Source organism: Ochlerotatus camptorhynchus, unplaced genomic scaffold (assembly GCF_037179485.1).
Source record: "Ochlerotatus camptorhynchus isolate MF236.1 unplaced genomic scaffold, CSIRO-AGI_Acam_v1.1 ptg000357l, whole genome shotgun sequence".
NCBI lineage: Eukaryota > Metazoa > Arthropoda > Insecta > Diptera > Culicidae > Ochlerotatus > Ochlerotatus camptorhynchus.
The window spans coordinates 1,056,076-1,075,053 of NW_027040845.1; the positions used below are offsets into that span (position 1 = coordinate 1,056,076).

Here is an 18,978-nt window from a genome sequence, read left to right on the forward strand (position 1 = left end):
GTTTTATTTTCCGCAGCAGCATCATCGAACTTATGATGTTTTGACCTGGGGGCGACCCCGGCGTAGTGGTTAACATCCATACCTCTCACGCCAAAGTCACGAGTTCAAATCTCACCTTCGGACAAGTCACGAATGTCCCAAGAGTGTTAAAGAGACTATAATAAAAAAAAAAAAAATATGTTTTGACAGAGATTAAAGCTTGGAATATGTTGATGGAGGAACCCACTTTGGAAACCACTTGTGGTTCAAGCTGCATTCAGGCTCCATAAGCAACTATAGGAACCTAACGCTTCTAACGTACCGCTACTATAGGAGCGTTTACCCTACAGGCCACGGAAGTGAAACTAACCGAAAAACTACCATCCAAACACTTTCTCGCTTCCCTGTGCTTCGTCCCATGGAAAACCCATCCATTACAGAATCAACATCTAGCATCGAGCTATATTGTGAACATTTCTGAGAATAGGAAAACCTACCAACAGCAAATTATCGAACTGAAACCAGAGAAGAAGCGTACATCTTCCGAGGACCGAGACCGTTTGTCCGTAAGCGAGTGAAAATCGAATCCCCGCTGTGTTTAATAATAACAACAATAATAGCACCCTCCCCCCCCCCGTACCACCTTGGCTACAAAGAGTATCTTTTTCTCGGCGTTCGAGACATCTTAGCTTTCAATTGATTGTTTCATCGATTGGAAGACGAAAAGTGTGTCACACAGTCGGTCGCGGCTTCTTATTATTGATTCACCCGCATCACGCTTCTCTTCCCATCTCGTCTTGATCCGGTGCCAAGTTTGACCTAAAGTGCTAAAGACGCGTCCAAGGAAGAGCGCGCGTAGATCTTGATCTTCATCACGGATACTCGAAGCAGCGCGTGTGTGAACAGTGTGTGATGTGATGAAAATGTAAACATTGCAAGTGCAGTTGCGTTGTTGAAATAGTGAAAGGAGTAACGTTGCTTTACGAGCAGTGCTGAAATACGTAGCAAAAACATAAACTAGGGAACTCCCCGTCGGAACCCTTCTCGACTATTGATGTTCTAAATGGAGAATCTAAACACAGCAGTTCCGAAATTAAAATACTGAAATGCGCACTGGGAGCCGTGCGTCAGTAAAGTTTTCAACTTTTTTCCATAAGGAAGCAGTGTCGAGCAGTGAAGAAAGTGTTTTATAGTGCAATGCCAACCGGGTGGAAGTCATAGTCAAGTTTCGATTGTCCGCTGGCTACCGGTGCCTAGGTGAAAAACAAGCAAGTCAAGCCAAGTCGTTGGAAGGCGATTGGTTTTCTGAGTCAAGGTCAGCCCACTCGAGCAGCAAGGTGCGGACCGGATTTTGTTGTGGTCGGTTTTAGTGGGTGGAAGAAGTACCTATATAGAACACCGTTAGACTTCCCGATAACGGGTGAAAAATTGTCGAGCCGGAGAATGGGAAAACGTTAAGGACGGAGGTAAGTTTTGCTTTTCTTCATTTCTTGTGTTCAGTGACGGGAGTAGGAGTGGGTGATTTCCTCAATGAACTTTGTTTTGTAGCCGACGAAAATTATGACCTGGGATGTTTGCTCTTAAGGGAAAAAAGAGTGCGTCTTTACCAATTTCACTAAAATTCAGGATTGTTATTCATTCGTACAAATATACAACCAGTTGCTTTGTGCGCTTTCAGGCAGAAAAGAGATGAAACAATTTACGATTTTTCAAAACGCTCGCATTTTGGATCGCAGCTTTGCAATACTTACAATTTATATTGGCACAAGGTTTAATTCAGTAGTAGTTTTGTGTGATTTCAATTTGTAGAAAACAGAGCTGGTAAATATCACGGCCGTCATGTGACCATGAGAAAACAGGTCATCTCACTATCACGAGACGAAGTTACCTATCATGAGCTTTCTTGCACTGACAAGCGCTCATGAGAATAATTCTCATGCGGTTTTGACATCAATGTTTCTAACTGATTTAGATGAATTTAGGCAAGCAACAGTATATAACACTAGTTTACAAAACAACATAAAAAGTGTGAACTTTAGTGGTTGACCAACGTTTCTAATGCAAAATCTTACGCTGAATTCAATGCCGTGGTCAGAAAAAATTAAAGTAGAGCCATTTTTTAAATATACAAAAAATTTGATTTTTTGAATTTTGGACAAAAGTACGATTACTAAAATGTCAATATCTTTGGAACTAGTGTACCAATTTTAAATCGTTTTTTTATAAAAGTCAAGCTAAATAAATTTGCTATCGTTCACTAGAATATTATGTCTTAATTAAAAATTTAATTTTGAAGTCATTTAAAAATTTACAGCTTTTTTTTATTTTTCCTGCGAATTTTCCATAAAAATCTTGTTTTAATCAACATTTTTAATGGGATAAAAGATTCAAAAAATCATTCCATAATTTATTCTTAAAGTCCATTAAAAACTGGAGAAAATGAGCCTTTAATGGATGAAATCGGTTGGAAATTGTCGAAGTTATGAAATTTTCAGTAAAATTATGGAAATTGAATGTTCCAAGATTGGCCGTTGTCCCGCTCCTAGGTTCATGCACCAGTTCCAGTAAGCCTTTCTGCGGACGTGTACGCATACGGTGCATTTCACTAACACTACCAGCTGTCACGCAAAATTAAATGGGATATTTTCAACAATATAATTTACGCTAGTGTTTGTGAGACCGCTCGGCGAGAACCTAACGCAACCAACTCAATTTGACAGCTTTCTTTCTTTAACATTGCTTAACGATGTATACGACAAAACGTGAATTCAAGTGTAAAAATGATCCTCAAAAGTTTTGTTACGCGTGTGGCAACTATATATTTACAAAATCGGTCAATTTCACTGCTTCGTTGCAAACTGCATACAGGCTTTATTTTAAAATTGATCCTGGAGACTTTGACGAACCGTGGATTCCAAAAGTATTATGTAGTTCGTGCAAAACGTGCTTGGCTAGGTGGATGTCAGGCGCAAGGTAAATTGATTTTTTGAATAACTTTCATATAAACAATTTATGTACAGCATGGTAGTGCTTTGTTCTTTCCTGATCGACATTATCTTACTTCATCTATTTTTGATAAGTGTTAATGTCTTACTTACTTATTTGTTATCTGTCAGTCGCTATTTGTCCTTTGACATGCCCACCATATGGCGTCGACCGTTTTGTCATGCAACGGATATTGTTATTTCTGCTTGACAAAAGTTAAGCAACAAGGACGTCACAAAACAGTTGAGTATCCACAAGTGGCTTCTATGACAAAACCTGTTCCACATTCAAGTTCGGTCCTGTATCCTGTTTATCCAAAACGGAAACGAGCGCCCTCTGTTGAATCGACCGTTACAAAAAGTGAGGAGGAATTCAAGGAGGAATGCGAGGAAGACTTCGAGGTGGAATTGGAAAGAAACCCAAAACTGTTTACACAATCCGAATTTAATGATTTGGTGCGAGATCTCGACTTATCGAAGGAGAAATCCGAATTGCTGGCATCACGCTTGAAAGAACACAACATGCTGAGCAAGGAGGTCAAAATTTCTTGTCACAGGAATCGTCACAAGAAATTTGACAAATATTATTCTACAAAGGACAAGGCATGTTTTTGCCATGACGTAAACGGCTTGTTTGAAGAGTTTGGTGAGCCATATGATCCAGCTGAATGGCGTTTATTCATCGATAGCAGCAAGTTGAGCTTGAAAGCCGTTTTACTGCATCAAGGGAATGAGGAACCTTCTATTCCATTAGGTCATGCCGTTAATATGAAGGAAACGTATGAATCAATGGCTCTATTGCTAAATTTGATAAATTACAATCAACACAATTGGAAAATTTGTTCCGATCTTAAAGTGGTTGCCATGTTGACTGGATTGCAACAGGGATACACAAAATATATGTGTTTTTTGTGTAAATGGGACAGTCGAGCTCGTAAGGAACACTACGTCCGAAAAGATTGGCCAAAACGGGATAATTTCACAATTGGTAAAGACAACGTTAAAAATGATCCTCTTGTGGTAAAAGAACGCATAATACCTCTACCACTACATATAAAACTTGGGCTATTCAAAAATTTCGTCAAAGCGTTGCAAAAAGAAGGGCCGGCATTCCAGTACTTGAAATCAGTATTTCCAAATTTATCTGACGCAAAGATAAAGGAAGGTGTATTTGTTGGCCCACAGATCAAAAAACTGCTCAATGATTCCGCATTCAATACAGTTTTGACACCAGATGAGGAAGAAGCGTGGAAATCGTTCCAGCGTGTTGTCACAACCTTTTGAGGAAATTTCAGAAGCCCAGATTATGAGGAAGCCGTCGATGAATTGCTCAAAAATTATGAGAAAATAGGTATAAATCAAAAGTATTGTGTTTGTTACATATAATTAATTTCAAATCCTTTTATTTCACTGAACACAGGTGTGAATATGTCTTTGAAGATACATTTCCTACATTCTCACATGGATTTTTTCCCGGAAAATCTTGGTGACGAGAGTGATGAGCACGGCGAACGTTTTCACCAACAAATGAAGATGATGGAACGTCGTTACCAAGGGTTTTGGGATGAAGCAATGATGGGTGACTATTGTTGGTTTCTGATTCGAGAAACAAGTTCAAAACATCGAAGACAAAGTCATTCGATTCTCAATCATTTTTAATAAAACCTAAATAAATTTCTTTTGTATCAACTCGGTTTTAAATCCTGATATGCCTTAATCAAATTGATATGTAGAGAAAAGAATCTCCCATGAAAACTTTACATGCGATTTGGATGCTTACAACGACACCTAGAAAAGGAACTCTAAAGCTGTTGTATTTCAGCAAAATTTTTAAGTGTTTTACAAAAATGCTCATAACTTCGACAATTTCCAACCGATTTCATCCATTAAAGGCTCATTTTCTCCGGTTTTGAATGGACCTTAAGAATAAATTATGGAATGATTTTTTGAATCTTTTTATCCCATTAAAAATGTTTATTAAAACAAGATTTTTATGGAAAATTCGCAGGAAAAATAAAAAAAAAATGCTGTAAATTTTTAAATGACTTCAAAATTAAATTTTTAATTAAGACATAATATTCCAGTGAACGATAGCAAATTTATTTAGCTTCATTTACATAAAAAAAGATTTAAAATTGGTGCACTAGTTCCAAACATATTGACATTTTAGTAATCGTACTTTTGTCCAAAATTCAAAAAATCAATTTTTTTGTATATCTCAAAAATGGCTCTACTTTAATTTTTTCTGACCACGGCATTGAATTCAGCGTAGGATTTTGCATTGGAAATGATCATCACCTTACCGAGTTCAAAAATGCTGTAAACTAGTGTAATCGATAGAAAGAATATATTTTCAAGATTTCCGCAGTACAGGTAACAATAATAGTAATTGTGATGTACACAATACTGTCATGTTCTGTCCTAAAAAAAATCGATGAGATTTTGAAGAAAATCTCAACCATCGTTTTCTCATCCGATGATGGTGACAGAAATATATCTATAAATATCACGTGAGATCTTTCATTGAAAATTACATTTTCAAGCCTTGGTAGTAAACCTACACACTTAGAAATTATTACCGTATTCGGTAATTTTTTACCGAACTTTCAACAGCTGAACGTTCGGTAATCAGTTCGGTAAACGAAATAACTACCGAACGATCGGTAAACAGATTTTTGGATTATTTGTCAAAATGACCGAACAATTCGGTTATTTTCTACAGAACAGTTCGGTAGCTATTACCGAACTTCCGCAAAACAAGAACGAAATATTTTTTTAAAATTATACTACTTTTTTCGATTCATTTGTATTGAATTATCTTTTTACAATAATAGTTATTTGATAGTTTTTATTGAGAAAATTTTGTCAGGGGGTTTGGTGCAATATTTGAAACGGATAATGGCTGGATGAAAATAGCGAGCAGGAGATACCCAGCATATGGGGCGATCGTTTGTGCCCTCCAAGAATGGTCTTCTGACAAATAGAACGGGTGACATTGTATTTTGGATGGTAAAAATTTCTTCGGTCTATAAAATAGTAATTGTTAAATGTTTGTTGTAAAATACTTCTGTTTATAATACTGTACCTGGTTCCATTCATCAGCACTTTAAGTTAGTTTATCCTCGAAGCACGGTTCACTTATAAATAAAGTTTCTTCACGGTTTGACAGTTTGTACAAACCGAAGTTCGGTAATCTGATTTATGTTTTACGGTTTGTTCGGTATTCTTTTTTTACCGAACTCGGCGATTATCTCATTTTTTTTACAGAGTTCGTCATTTAAAAAATCAGACCACCGTTATTTCGGTAAAACTTTACCGAATATTGGTAATTTTTTTTATGATTTACCGAAAAATCTGTAATAATTTTCGTTTACCGATTATTTTCGGTAAAAAATTACCGAACAAGCCAAACGTAGTTGAGTGTGTAGATATGATTTAGTATGTACGTTCTGTGGTTGTCGGGGGGAAATGAACTGAAGTATTGCGTGCATAAATTTCTGAATTGATCGCTCATTTCCACCGATACAAGTTCCGATTATAACAAATACCAGTCGTGTGACGTGAGCAAAGTTTTCAAAATTTATTGGACAACTCTTTAGAGACCATGCCAACTGATTTTTAAAAGCCCTTCTCTAGGGGTTTCTATCTTCTGGTTTCCTGGTTTTCCTTTTTAGCATTTTTGGAGTCGAAATATTATTTCCATGTTTTCTGGTCTTAAACTTTTCTTTTGTTTGGCGTACAATTTCCTGTTTTATGTGTGCAAACCAGGAATGAGTCGGGAATTTAAATAATCCACCAGGAAAATATTATTGTTTCAAAGATTTCAATTTTTAAATTCCCTCCCCTTGGCTAGTTTTTGCACCTTGCTGTTGGTAGGCGGGCTTAATTTTATGCTTTTTAGTGGAGTGTTGGAGACGGTAGGTTTATGGCCGGCGTTGCTGGCTAATGCCGCGATAGAATGGCGCCATGGGCAGGCAATGGGGCTTACTAAGCTTCCCCTCTCTGATAAACCACTTCATGAGAGAACCAAAGATCTAGTCTAGCAGTGATAGTATCACACTTGTTACTCCTTTGATTGAGAACCGCGTCGTAGTACGCTTATGTATAGGCACTGACGTTGGGTGCGATACTGGCGGGTTTTGCCGCAAATCACTCTTATTTTTTTTTACGCAGATAGATTTATTTGGGTTTTCAAGGGAATTATACTATTGAAATATTTCAGACAGTGCCCAACAGTGCTCCTTCTACTTTCGTGACAAACTTTCATTGTTGTTTTCATTGAGGTATTACTCAGGGAACAATGTTAAACATCATTTTGGTACATGGTATTGTAACTAATCTTATACGTGCTTCATTTTGATTTGGGATAAGTGCTTGAACTATGGCTCGGGATTTCCACTGTGGCGTGCTTCTATTGTGACATACCCGTACGTATTTTGGTGGTGCGACATAGTGGAAGCGTGTGAGCATAGTTGGAGCATATACCCTATATAATTTAAAAATCAGCTAACTAACTTCAAAATGAAGCATTTTAGTCACTTGAAGGTGTTACCTGGGTCGAACTAAGATATAATAAATAGGTATAGGTCAAAATCAAAAGTACTTGAAACACGTTTGATTTTAGATTACAAGCACAAATGCAGGTACTTAATAAAGCATGGGTTATGATTTATTAGGTGAATTAGAGCTTTTAATGATTTATTAAATTAGACTAATGAGATATACTTAAGGACATTAAGTAGATTAACAAAAGAATTAGGATGCGGGGGGCCCGCTTAGGGAGGCAACTAACCTTTAAAGTTGTAGAATAAATCTTCTTATTTAGTCTTGAACTTTAATAAGAAAACGCAAGCAGACCAATAGCATTAAGTAGATTAACAAGGAGAGGAATAGTTTAGGAAATAAGTAAAAGTAGAGGTATGTGACAATTAATAGCTTTTAAACTTTTGGAGGTATTGTATTCCCCTTAGTTTGTTGTACTCAATTACTATATTATTCTCTCAATACGCTAAATCTCTTATTTATGCGGTTAAAGCATTTGAGTTAACTTATTTCTTAGTACTTACAAGTACTTACATTTTTAAACAGCAGTCAATGTTAATCTATAAACTAAACCATACGTAAAATCGATCTTTCCTTATGTGGTATTGATGCATGTTTAACTTTTCGTGGCTGTCGGAATCAACGCGCCTACGTCTACGGTAGAACTCACCAAAAGTTTTTTTTTTGAGTTTCTGTAGTATAGAATTTGTTCGGTACGGTCGCGAAATCTTGAAATGATTGATACGTGCGGTAAAATAACTAAATTGACACAAAGCTCAACAGTAAAATAAGTAGAATATTGAGAGAGTAAACCAAAATTAATCAACTTGCCAACATAGGCTATCACATTTATTTTGGTGGCACTCTTTAAATGATAATAAGCCTTTTTTCTCGCTTCGGTTGTCTCGCACGGCTTTCGGAATTCGCGCGGTTTTCGTAACTTCCATAATTGAGATATTTCCACCGAAGTCTTTAAGGTGATACTCTAAGGAAACCTTAGCGTGAAACTTCAAAAGCACAAATGTCAGCTTCCACAAAACATGCAATAATGTAATTGCTACTCTTTGTTTGTTGTAACGCTGCAACTAAGGAGTAGCAATTTCATATTTGCACGTTTTGTGAAAGTTGATATTTGTTTTTTTGAAGTTTCACGCTAAGGCTTCCTTGGAGTATCACCTTAAATATTGACAATTTACGTCCACCGAATCTAAAACTTAACTAAATTACTTCTTTGGAACTATGGAATTTCTCAAAAACTTTCTTAGGATTATTCCAAAATGTCATCAGAATTACTTTTATTTTCAGGATTCCCCTCAATAATCTTATGATTTTGTCCAAAACACTTTAGAAATTCTCTCCAGAAATAATCCTGAAATTCACTCTACATTTTTTTTTATTTATTCTATAGTAGCGGCTCTAGTGGTCGGATTAGGAATGTTGAAAATTTCCGATTTCAGGTAGGTTTCCTGACGAAAGTTTTATGTGGCCACAGCACGGAGTGATATCTCCAGCAAATTAAAGTTTGTTTTCGCCGATAAATTCTACCGGAAACTGATGATCTGACAAGGAATTTCCAACTGCGGACTCAAAACCAAGCTTTCCATCACCAACAAAACGATGGACTCAAAGCTGTATAAGCAAGAGTGTATGGAGAAATGTAAACTACCTTACATTAAGGCTCACAAAGGCCCAGTGAAGTTCTGGCCAGATTTGTGACAATATGACGACTCAGGACGCTGATGGCTCGCTTCTGAAAAAATAAATGGCCGCCAGTGTGGGACAGATGATGATAGAAATTCCAAATAAAGTCGGCGAATTCAACCGAACGCCGACGGATGAAATTTTGCATTTTTTTTTAAATAAAAGTACAACAAAATACCTTCATTTTAATTATATTAAATTTTTCTTACGTCAAATCAATACCGAGAACACCTGGTTGCATGTGTCCGTATTCTAAGTAAACCAGACTCCAGTCTTAAAGACTCTAGCGAGAATGTGCTTTAATTTATCTTCATTATATTTTTTGAAATATTCCCAGAAAGACGAAAGGCTGAAAATCTCTTCAATAAAGAAAATTAAATAACTATTCCTAGAAATCTCTTGGCATGCCATTTAAAATTTAGAAAAGTATTATCTCAAAAATGCTCATGACAATTTACACGGAATTCTCTTGAAACACTCATCAAAGCTTTGGAACACTACTCATAGTTGTTTTTGATATATGCACAAATTTGCCAGCCAAATCCTCCTTCTGCAAAGAATTCTTCGAACTATACTGACTATTAATCGCATATCAGTCCCATTCATATTATGTGATAAACCTATGGACTTTGATCATGAAAAATGTGAAAACAACATCAGGTTAGTTTGTCCCATCAAGCAACATAATCGCATATCAGTCATAGGGGGGCAACTCTATCTACAATGCAGGAAAAATTGTGTTTTGCTGTGGTTAGCTGCACGCATGCTGAGTAGATAGAAAGAAGATTGATGGCGATTCTGAAGATTTCCTGCAAAAAGATGATGCGCGATGCAAGTAGATGCGAGAAATAAAAGAAAATTTTTCGTAAATCGATTCGCTAGTGTGAGATATGTTGAGAATCTAGAATTGAGATTTAGATGTGTCGCCCCCCTCGTATCAGTCCCATCCTGAAATTCAATCGGCCATAGTTCAAGTTAAAGGTCTGGTTTTTGAATTGTCATATTTTCGCTGATATAACAAAACAAGCAAACATCATCGCAAAAGATTTTAAATTGAAAAAAAAAATATCAATTAATTTACTATTATTCATCAAATATTTACAAATTGCTCAAATTGCACTTTGTACCTTCGACTGCCATTTTCTCAATGCCTACTTTTTCCATATGGGACTGATATGGGATTATAGGCAGTATAGTAATAATTAGATTCCCTTGGAATTATTATCCATATTTCCTTGCAACTCTCCTCAGATTTTCTCATTGATCAATTATTCTTGAAGTTTTACGATTAACTTGGTTTTAAGGCAACGTCGACAGTCGTGCTATGTCATAGAATCGAGGCGAATTTGTCAGGTTCGGTATTATGACAGTTAAATTTGCCTTACGATTAATTAACTTTTAAATCCTCTATCGAATTCCCCTAGAGTACTCCTTGAAATTCCTTCCGATTTGCTTCATCATTCCATAGAATTCTACTACAGCATGATAATCTCTTCATAACTACCTTAGAAATCACCTGTCCTTACAATATTATTTGAATATTTCTGGAGAACTTTGAGATTTGGGCGTAATTGTAAACAAACATGTCAATCAATGATTTCTCGCGAATAAAAGAACAATCTCGTGAACAAACTATACCAAATGATAGAGGAACCACTCATCTAGAGGAACCACTCATCTACCTGTTTGTGTTGTTAGTTTTTTAGATTGAATTTTAATTCGCGAGTAATCGTCAAATGAAGTGTTTGTTTACAAGCAATTACGCCCTAATTTCGAAGTTCTCCGGACTTTTCAAAATTACCTAAAATTTCAAATTTCTTTGATAATCTCCCCAGAAATCCTTTATTATTATCCTTAGAATTCCGCTACAATTCTCCTCAACTCATTTAGCATTTCTTAATTCTCTATCTTTCAGAATCCTGAAAAGCCATGATTCTTTTTTGAATCTGAGATCTTTAAAATAGGCCATATTTGAAGCCAGAAATCTCGCAAAGTTCAAAAATGTAAAATAAAGAACTGCCAATGTAGAATCGGTGCGCTTCTTTTTGTCCGGTACAGCGCTCGATTCTTAAATCTTTTGTCTACAATGTCTTTCTCTTGTTATTGGCAATATTAAAATGGTTCGTTTCTTTCGCCTGATCTTCCGTGTCCCACCATGATAACGTTTCTTCGTTCCAGTGTGTTCGGCGATGCTCGTGGATGCGCGTAGCTACCCTGATGTAACTAGCGACCGTTACGCGCCGAGGGGTACTTGTCGTCACAAAGGCTTTCAAAGCAAATGCAGGACTTTCAGACGTAGATGTGGCCAACAAACTCGGTGCTGTTCGCAGTACAGTTCGGAATATACGCATTTGGGAAGGTTTCGTCAACTTCAAGTATCGGGCTAATAAGCAACCGAACCGGACCGTAAAGCAAAACAATACGGCCAAAACGCGGGCCCGAAAGCTTTATGACCAGGTGCTGACCAAATTCAAACTTTAAACAGCTTCCGGGACAGAAGTTTTATGTTGCCAGGGGTCGCGGAGATGTTCCCAAGAATTTTAAATTTGTTTTTGAGGACAAGTTTGCCGGTAAGCTGATGATCTGGTAGAGAATCTACAACCGTTACCAGAAGACTCCGATTTTCATCACAACCAACAATATCCTCTTCTGTCCTTTATTCCACTGTTCCGCAATCTAGTGCCAATCATCGACGGACATCGATTGCTATCCATTGACGGCAATCGAATGTGCAAGAAGGCAGCTTCCATACCTGCGTAGGATATCGCACTCATTTAAACACACATAGGCCGGGACCAACGGCTTTACTTTCCTTCCGAAGGAAGACGTAACCAGAGATTTTTATGCCTCAGAAAAATCCCACCGACCTCGGCTGGGATTGAATCCAGACCCATTGGGGTGAGAAAGCAGTCACGCTTATCACTACACCACCGGCGCCGGATGCAACCAACAATATGAACGGGCAGTTATACATCAACGAATGCCTGACAAAAAATACGTGTATTGCCGCCGTTCATTAGTACCCACCGCCAAGTTTTGGCCAGATTTGGCGAGTTGCCACTACAGTAAGAATGCGCAACAGTGGTATCGCGATAATGGAGTAGACGTCATTGAGAAATGGATGAACCCCTCTGCCCAGCTTTCCGCCCAATCTAAATGTATTGGGGTATCATCAAAGCTAAACTGAAGAAGAGTGAAAAAATGACTAAGGAAAGGATGCTATGGCCAGATACTGGAAAAAAGCAGCCGGTGAGTTTGAACAGCAGCATGTGCAGAAGTTTATGGCACGTATCATGCCCAAAGTTCGATTTTTCATTCGAGAAGAATAAAAATAGCAAAACCCATATTGTATATTTAAATTACAATAAATATATACATTTTTTTTCTAATTACGTTTAATTCTAAACCAAACAGACCTTGCTTCAAAAATTGAAAATCTTCTTTTGTAAGCTTAAAAAAAAAGAAAATCGTTGTCTGAGAATTTCTAAATTATTCTGTAGATCTAAAGAATTATTATACTAATTCTATCAATTTGGCCTAAAGCCCGTCGAATAATTTACATGTAACTTAGGGACCATCCATAAATGAAGTAGCATATGTTTAATCAATTTTAAACCCCCTCTCTCCTCGTAGCGCATTTTGTTTAATACATGGTCGGTCACCATTTCTCAAACCCCCCTCCTACCCCAAACTACTATCTCATTTATGCATGTTTCCGTGACTATGTTACAGCCGCTATAAATCGATGGAGACGCAAGGTAGTCTAGGCGCATATGAGTATTGAGCGAAAACCCAAAGCTTGATAACTTAAAAAAAAAATATAACTTAAAACCAAGAAAAGCACATCGTTGATTTTGTGCACCTAAATTTTCAAGGAAAAATATGAAAAAATATTGCGGCCTCTATCTACAAACCATGAAAACCATAAAAACCATTTTAATATCACTATATTAAATTATTTTCCATCGATCTTGTTTTCCGTGCTGGGCACCATTGCTACCGAAGCCAGGGAGGCAGCTCCCACACCTGGACCCTACCTATCGACCCATCAACTCATGAACCGGGGACCAACGGCTTTACTTCCCTTTCGAAGGAAAACGTGATCAGAGATGTTATGCCTCAGAACATCCCGGCGGCGCCGACTGGGAGTGAACCCAGGCCTGCCGGGGTGAGAGGTAGTCACGTTTTCCACTACACCACCGGCACCGCTATTTTATATTTTTTAAATTTAACAATTGTTTCAGTGTACATTTTTTTTTCCTTTAAAGTTGATTGAATTCTCTCTAACTTCTTCTCAGACACAATTTTGATAAAATAAACGGTTTTGAAGTTATAATTTTATGAAAAATTCATAAGTGTAAACACATACGTCCTTTTCAAAAATAAGTCTTTAGTCAAAATGGTCTCGTGATCTGTGGAAAAATCATAATCTCCAATACTGAAGACATGTTGAAATTTTCATCAAAATCGGAGGGGCTCGTGTCAAGTCGTTAGCTCATTTGACAGAGAGTTGCATGAGCATGAGCATGATTGACTGCCCACGGTTGCTACTCGGTTACTGTCAGACAAGCTGTAATTACACAGAGAACCAATAGACGGTGCTTGGGACTAGCAATCATCCGTAATTTGTTTAAAAACTGGTGATCTAAAACTAGGCAATACCAGCGCCGGCCGCGCCAGAACATAGGTCACGAAAGGAAGGGGTAGGAATGTGGTGACGTGACACTTGCTTTGATGGAAGCCGAGAATACCTCTGCACTTCCACGAGGAATCACTGGGATGTTTGGTAATAAATAATAGGGTTGGGTTAGAAGCTGGGTTCCGTTTGGTAAACGATAAGCTGAATTGATGTCCTAACGATCATATAACGCGAAGAAGCTTGGGATTGAACCCACGGTCTGCTGCTCAGTAAGCAAAAACGTTTGCCACTAGGCAGACGAGCTCTTTTTTAATCATCGAGCTGCTGTTATTACCATGTAGTCCTGTTAACAAAAAAAAAAAAAAAACGATTGACGAATCTTGAATGTGGTTGGGCTTGAGATTAGACTCATGATGTTCTGCTCAGTAAGCAAAAGCGGTTGCTCTAAGGCCACCGAGCCCCTCATATTATATTATACCGTTACTCAAGTTGTTATAACTATTCAAACCCGGCACCGAAGGCAACGACAAGTTTTACAAAATACATGATAAACAAACAAATCCGAAAACTAAGAGCTACGAAAAAATACTTAGGCCTTCATTAAGTTCCACTTTCATGCGACGTTCTACCTTTCGATTTGCTCTTTACGCATTGTTCAGGTAATCATAACAAACTATGATCGACCTTACGATTGTTTAAGCCCTAGTTAAACAAACTATTCAAAAGAAATTACGTTTTCGAATTTCACTTGGTATGTAATGAACAACAGAAATACGCAATAATTCATATAGTTTCAGAGGCTGATGGTTAATATTTAATATACTAACGGTTCTGCCTACGGCGACTACGACGGTTATTACCGATGTGCGGTAAAAGAGGTGAGGAGAAAGGAAACTAGTGGACTCTTTCGTTCTCGCGTCTTCTTATGCAGCAACAGACGTGACGTCACGTCTGCTGTTGCATAAGAACACCGTCAGAATGAAAGAGTCCACTAGTTTCCTTTCTCCTCACCTCTTATACCGCACATCGGGTTATTACTACAGCGACTATGACGGCGAATACGACGGCGCCTACGACGATGACAACAGCGAATTTGCAACTTAACATTTGTCTAGGATATAACACCTTTTCCCGGCACCTCCATTTGAGCTTCATGTCTGCTATCTGTTACTGTTTGCAAAAATATCTAATAGCAATTACCTTTGTTGTAATACTTCCTTCCGTTAGCTAATTTGACAGAGAATTGCTCAGTAATCAATAAAAAATTTCAATTGTTTTAGAACCAGAAAAATTCTTCTAAATCCCAAAGCCTCGAATTTTTTCATGGTGAAATATGGAATCCTGGAAAATCACAACATTAATAAAACATTTTCATGCCTCTTTTCTGAATCTAGTATCGCCAAGATTTCAATGAGTCACAAATTTCGAAAAAAATTTCATAGTATTGCGCATTTTGCACCAAAGTAAACTCCTGTGTTAAAAATAATTATTCGGTTTTTTTTACGCATCCCATAGTGCACAGTAGGCCAGGAATAAAATGTAACAGGAAACAATTAATAATGCTCTAGGCTTGCACCTTATTAAGCTAACGTCTTGAGTGAAGTTTCTCGGATCAGTTCGGACTACAATTTGGTGGATAAAAATGGTTCATGTTTTGGCCACAAAGATGGCACAGCGATGTTATAAAATTTCAGGCAAATTTTATGAAACTTAATTTATCTCAGTACAGCTTTTATATCTCCGGCAACTTTTCATAACAATTTTCGCTCTACAATTTTGCAATCCTCTATCTTGCGAAATAAAGAAGTTTGTATTGCTGCGCCATCTTTGCTGCCAAAACTTGAACTATTTTTATCCTATGTAGTTGGAGATGCTTAGCGTCAAATATCAGACTTAAAGTGGTAATTTTATGCGATATATAAGGATATGAAAGTATAGAGTTGATAGTTCCGTTATACCCCGTTTACATTCCAGCCTATATCACGTAATATAGACTATCTTGCAATGAGCACTCATATATAGGATTTCCAGTGAAAACTGGATGTAGGGGTGCTCATTGCAAGACAGCGCATATCACGTGATATACGCTGTAATGTGAACGGGGTACTAGAGTAGAGGCAGTGTGAAAATTTTATATAGAGAGTAGAAAGCGAGCATAGGTTAATTTTGGGGAAGGTACGAATCGGGTTGATCATCTCCTTTACCAAACTCCCCCGTTGGAGAGGGATGGTGAGGGATGGTGAGAGTTCAAGTTCGGGTGAGGATGTCACAAACAAGTGCTTCAATGTTCGCCCATACACTGAAATCCAGAGGATTTAAGTCAGGTGAGCTAGGTGGCCACATCTCTTTGGGCCAGAATTGGGGCATGTTAGCCTTCAACCACATTTGTGTTTTCTTTGACATGTGCGCAGGGGCTCCGGCTCCGTCTTGCTGGAATATAACATTCGCATCCTTGCCGTATGTAGATGTAATCCAAGGTAAAACATGATCCTTAAGAATTCCTAAGTACGTCCGTGTTCACTTTCAGGCCTTCTTGGATGAAAACAGGGTCAATTTTTTTGATATCAGAAGCAACCAATCCGAACACCATTACCCCTACTGGATGCTTGGTGCGAAACTTGAATTTGATGTTCTCAGGTATATCACTGTGCGACCGTTGGACACGCTATCGACATCTTCTCGTCCGTGAAGAGAATTACGGTGAATCTCTTCTTCAGTACACTGAGTAGTTTCTTGCTTCGCTCCACTCTAGCTGCTTTGATTCTGTCAGTAATCAGGTGTCTTTCAACTCGAGCTCTGGATTTTCATTTTAAGTCATATTTCACCACTCTTCTTACCGTTGCTTCTGATACATTAGCCTGCTTTGCCATTTTCCTAATGCTCCGAACGGGACTGCGAGTCACTTTCATTTTAATGGACTGGATTAACGCTGGTGTTCTCACAGATAGCTTACGATCACTTCCAGGTTTTCTTTGAACTGTTGGGAGTCCAATTGATGCCTTGACTCGAAATACAGCCCAAGTAACATTGCAGGTTTTATCGCGGTTTTATAGCATTCTACAAGGGGCCTGTTCATAAACTACGTAGACAGTTTTTTTGGGATTCGTGACTCCCCCTTCCCCTGCGTAGACAATTGTCCATACAAATTTTTTAAAATTGGTATGGGCCGTGGATAATTGTCAAACCCCCCCTAAACTGTCTACGTAGTTTATGGACAGCCCCAAGTCTAAATCATGGCTACAGAACCCTCATAAATAACGGCGCCGGGGGTGTAGTGGTAAGCGTGATTACCTCTCACCCCAGCAGGCCTGGGTTCAATCCCAGTCGGCGTCGCCGGTATGTTCTGAGGCATAACATCTCTGATCACGGAAGGGAAGTAGTTGGTCCCCGGTTCATGAGTTGATGGGTCGATAGGTAGGGTCCAGGTGTGGGAGCTGCCTTCCTGGCGCGTCGGTAGCATTGGTGCTCAGCACGGAAAACAAGATCGACGGAAAACAAACCAAAGAAAAAAAAAAAAGAACCCTCATAAAACCAAAATTGTTACTTGGGAGTAGCTCTTGAACATTTTATAAGAGCCATGCTATTTGAAACTGACTTAGTAATCTGAAAATTTCATTCTTGTCGTACATTTTTCACAGAATCTTCCTTTATTCACACAAATTCAAATACACCAAACTGACATCTGAAGCAAAATTTTGTAAAACTAGATTGCACGGCTTGCCAATAAGATAGAAGTAGTGAGAGTCTCAACACTTTCTGACGCATACTCTATAACAAATTTAATGTTGGTAATTAAAAACTACGAAAATAAAATCTAGTTTATCTAGTTCGTTTATTTAAAAGGCTCAATCGCGTTAGCTTTACGGAGCCGATAGTTGATTGTTCATTGTATGTAACAAAATTCACTTATTTCTATGTCTAGTAGGAGTTGGGCCGAATACTCGCGGTTTACTCGAGGTCAGAGGGGTACATTGTTGAAGGATAGGATCAAGGGAGGAGCTTTGGGGTGGGGTTTCATTGTCTCATCAGAGCGTTGTCGCCAGTATGAAAATAAAATTTACTTTTTGTATCTTTTATATAACCACTTCCACTTTGAGGCCTTCCTTAGCTAAGTCGGTAAAGACGCAGCTACAAAGCAAGACCATGCTGGAGTTGGCTGGGTTCGATTCCCACTTCGGTCTAGGAATTTTTTGGGTTGGAAAATATCTCGACTTCCCTGGGCATAGAGTCTGATTGTACTTGCCACACAATTATATTAATGCAAAAGTGGTACAGGCATCGAAAGCTCTCAATTAATAACTGTGGAAGTGCATCTAGAACACTAAATCGAGAGCACGCAATAAGCTAAAATGCGATAAACTTTAAGCTTGAAATACGAAAAAGAAGAAATAGAAGAATATAATCGCTTTCCAGCTATGGATCGCATCTTTTTTAGATTTGTATCGGGAAAACCAGGAATTTTAAAATAAAAATTTACTGTTTATCAAGGTAGATTCTTGATCGAAATTAGTCAAGTTAAAAATTTGATCATGGCGAATAGTTGATCAAGGCTAAAAGTTTATCATGTTAGATTAATGATTAACGTGGATTGATGATCAAGAATCCAGATAAACATCTGATCAAAAATTAGATTATTGATAAACAAATCATTGGTCAAGGCAGTTTGATGATTGGAAGATTTGTGATCAAAGTAAGATAAAACAGTCAAGAGACAAAATAAACATCCATCGATTTTTCTTACTCAGTGCAATCGGTTGAAACTCCTGCACACGTGCCGCACCGCTTCTACTACAGTCAAAACGAAATGAATAAATGACAAACCTAGGTAATAACCTATATTTCTCGCGTAACATTTGAAAAGAACCTATCAACTTTTGTAAACAAAACTTGTTAGGCCCTTTTCGCGCGAACCGAAGTACGGCCACGATTAGGGCCTAACAATATTTGTTTACAAAATATGATCGGCCCTTATCAAATGTTACGCTCGAATGGTGCTTTTTATGGGTGATATACGGCGTGCACTCCCGCTAGCACACCTTCTTTTTATTATTATTTTGGTTTGGGTGGTGAGCAATGCTCCCATAGGAGTAGGTGGGAAGATGGAGGAACCTTGCACGCTCCACCGAGCAGTCG

At 38.0% G+C, this 18,978-nt stretch overlaps 1 protein-coding gene across 1 annotated transcript in view; it reads left to right on the forward strand.

The window, feature by feature from the left end:
• Positions 1–722: 722 nt before the first annotated feature.
• kcc (solute carrier family 12 member kcc) overlaps positions 723–18,978 on the forward strand; it is an 836,076-nt gene continuing 817,820 nt past the window's right edge. The window contains exon 1 of the mRNA XM_065231465.1: positions 723–1,445. The gene's annotated coding sequence lies outside the window, so the exon portion shown is untranslated. The remainder of the gene's footprint in view (positions 1,446–18,978) is intronic.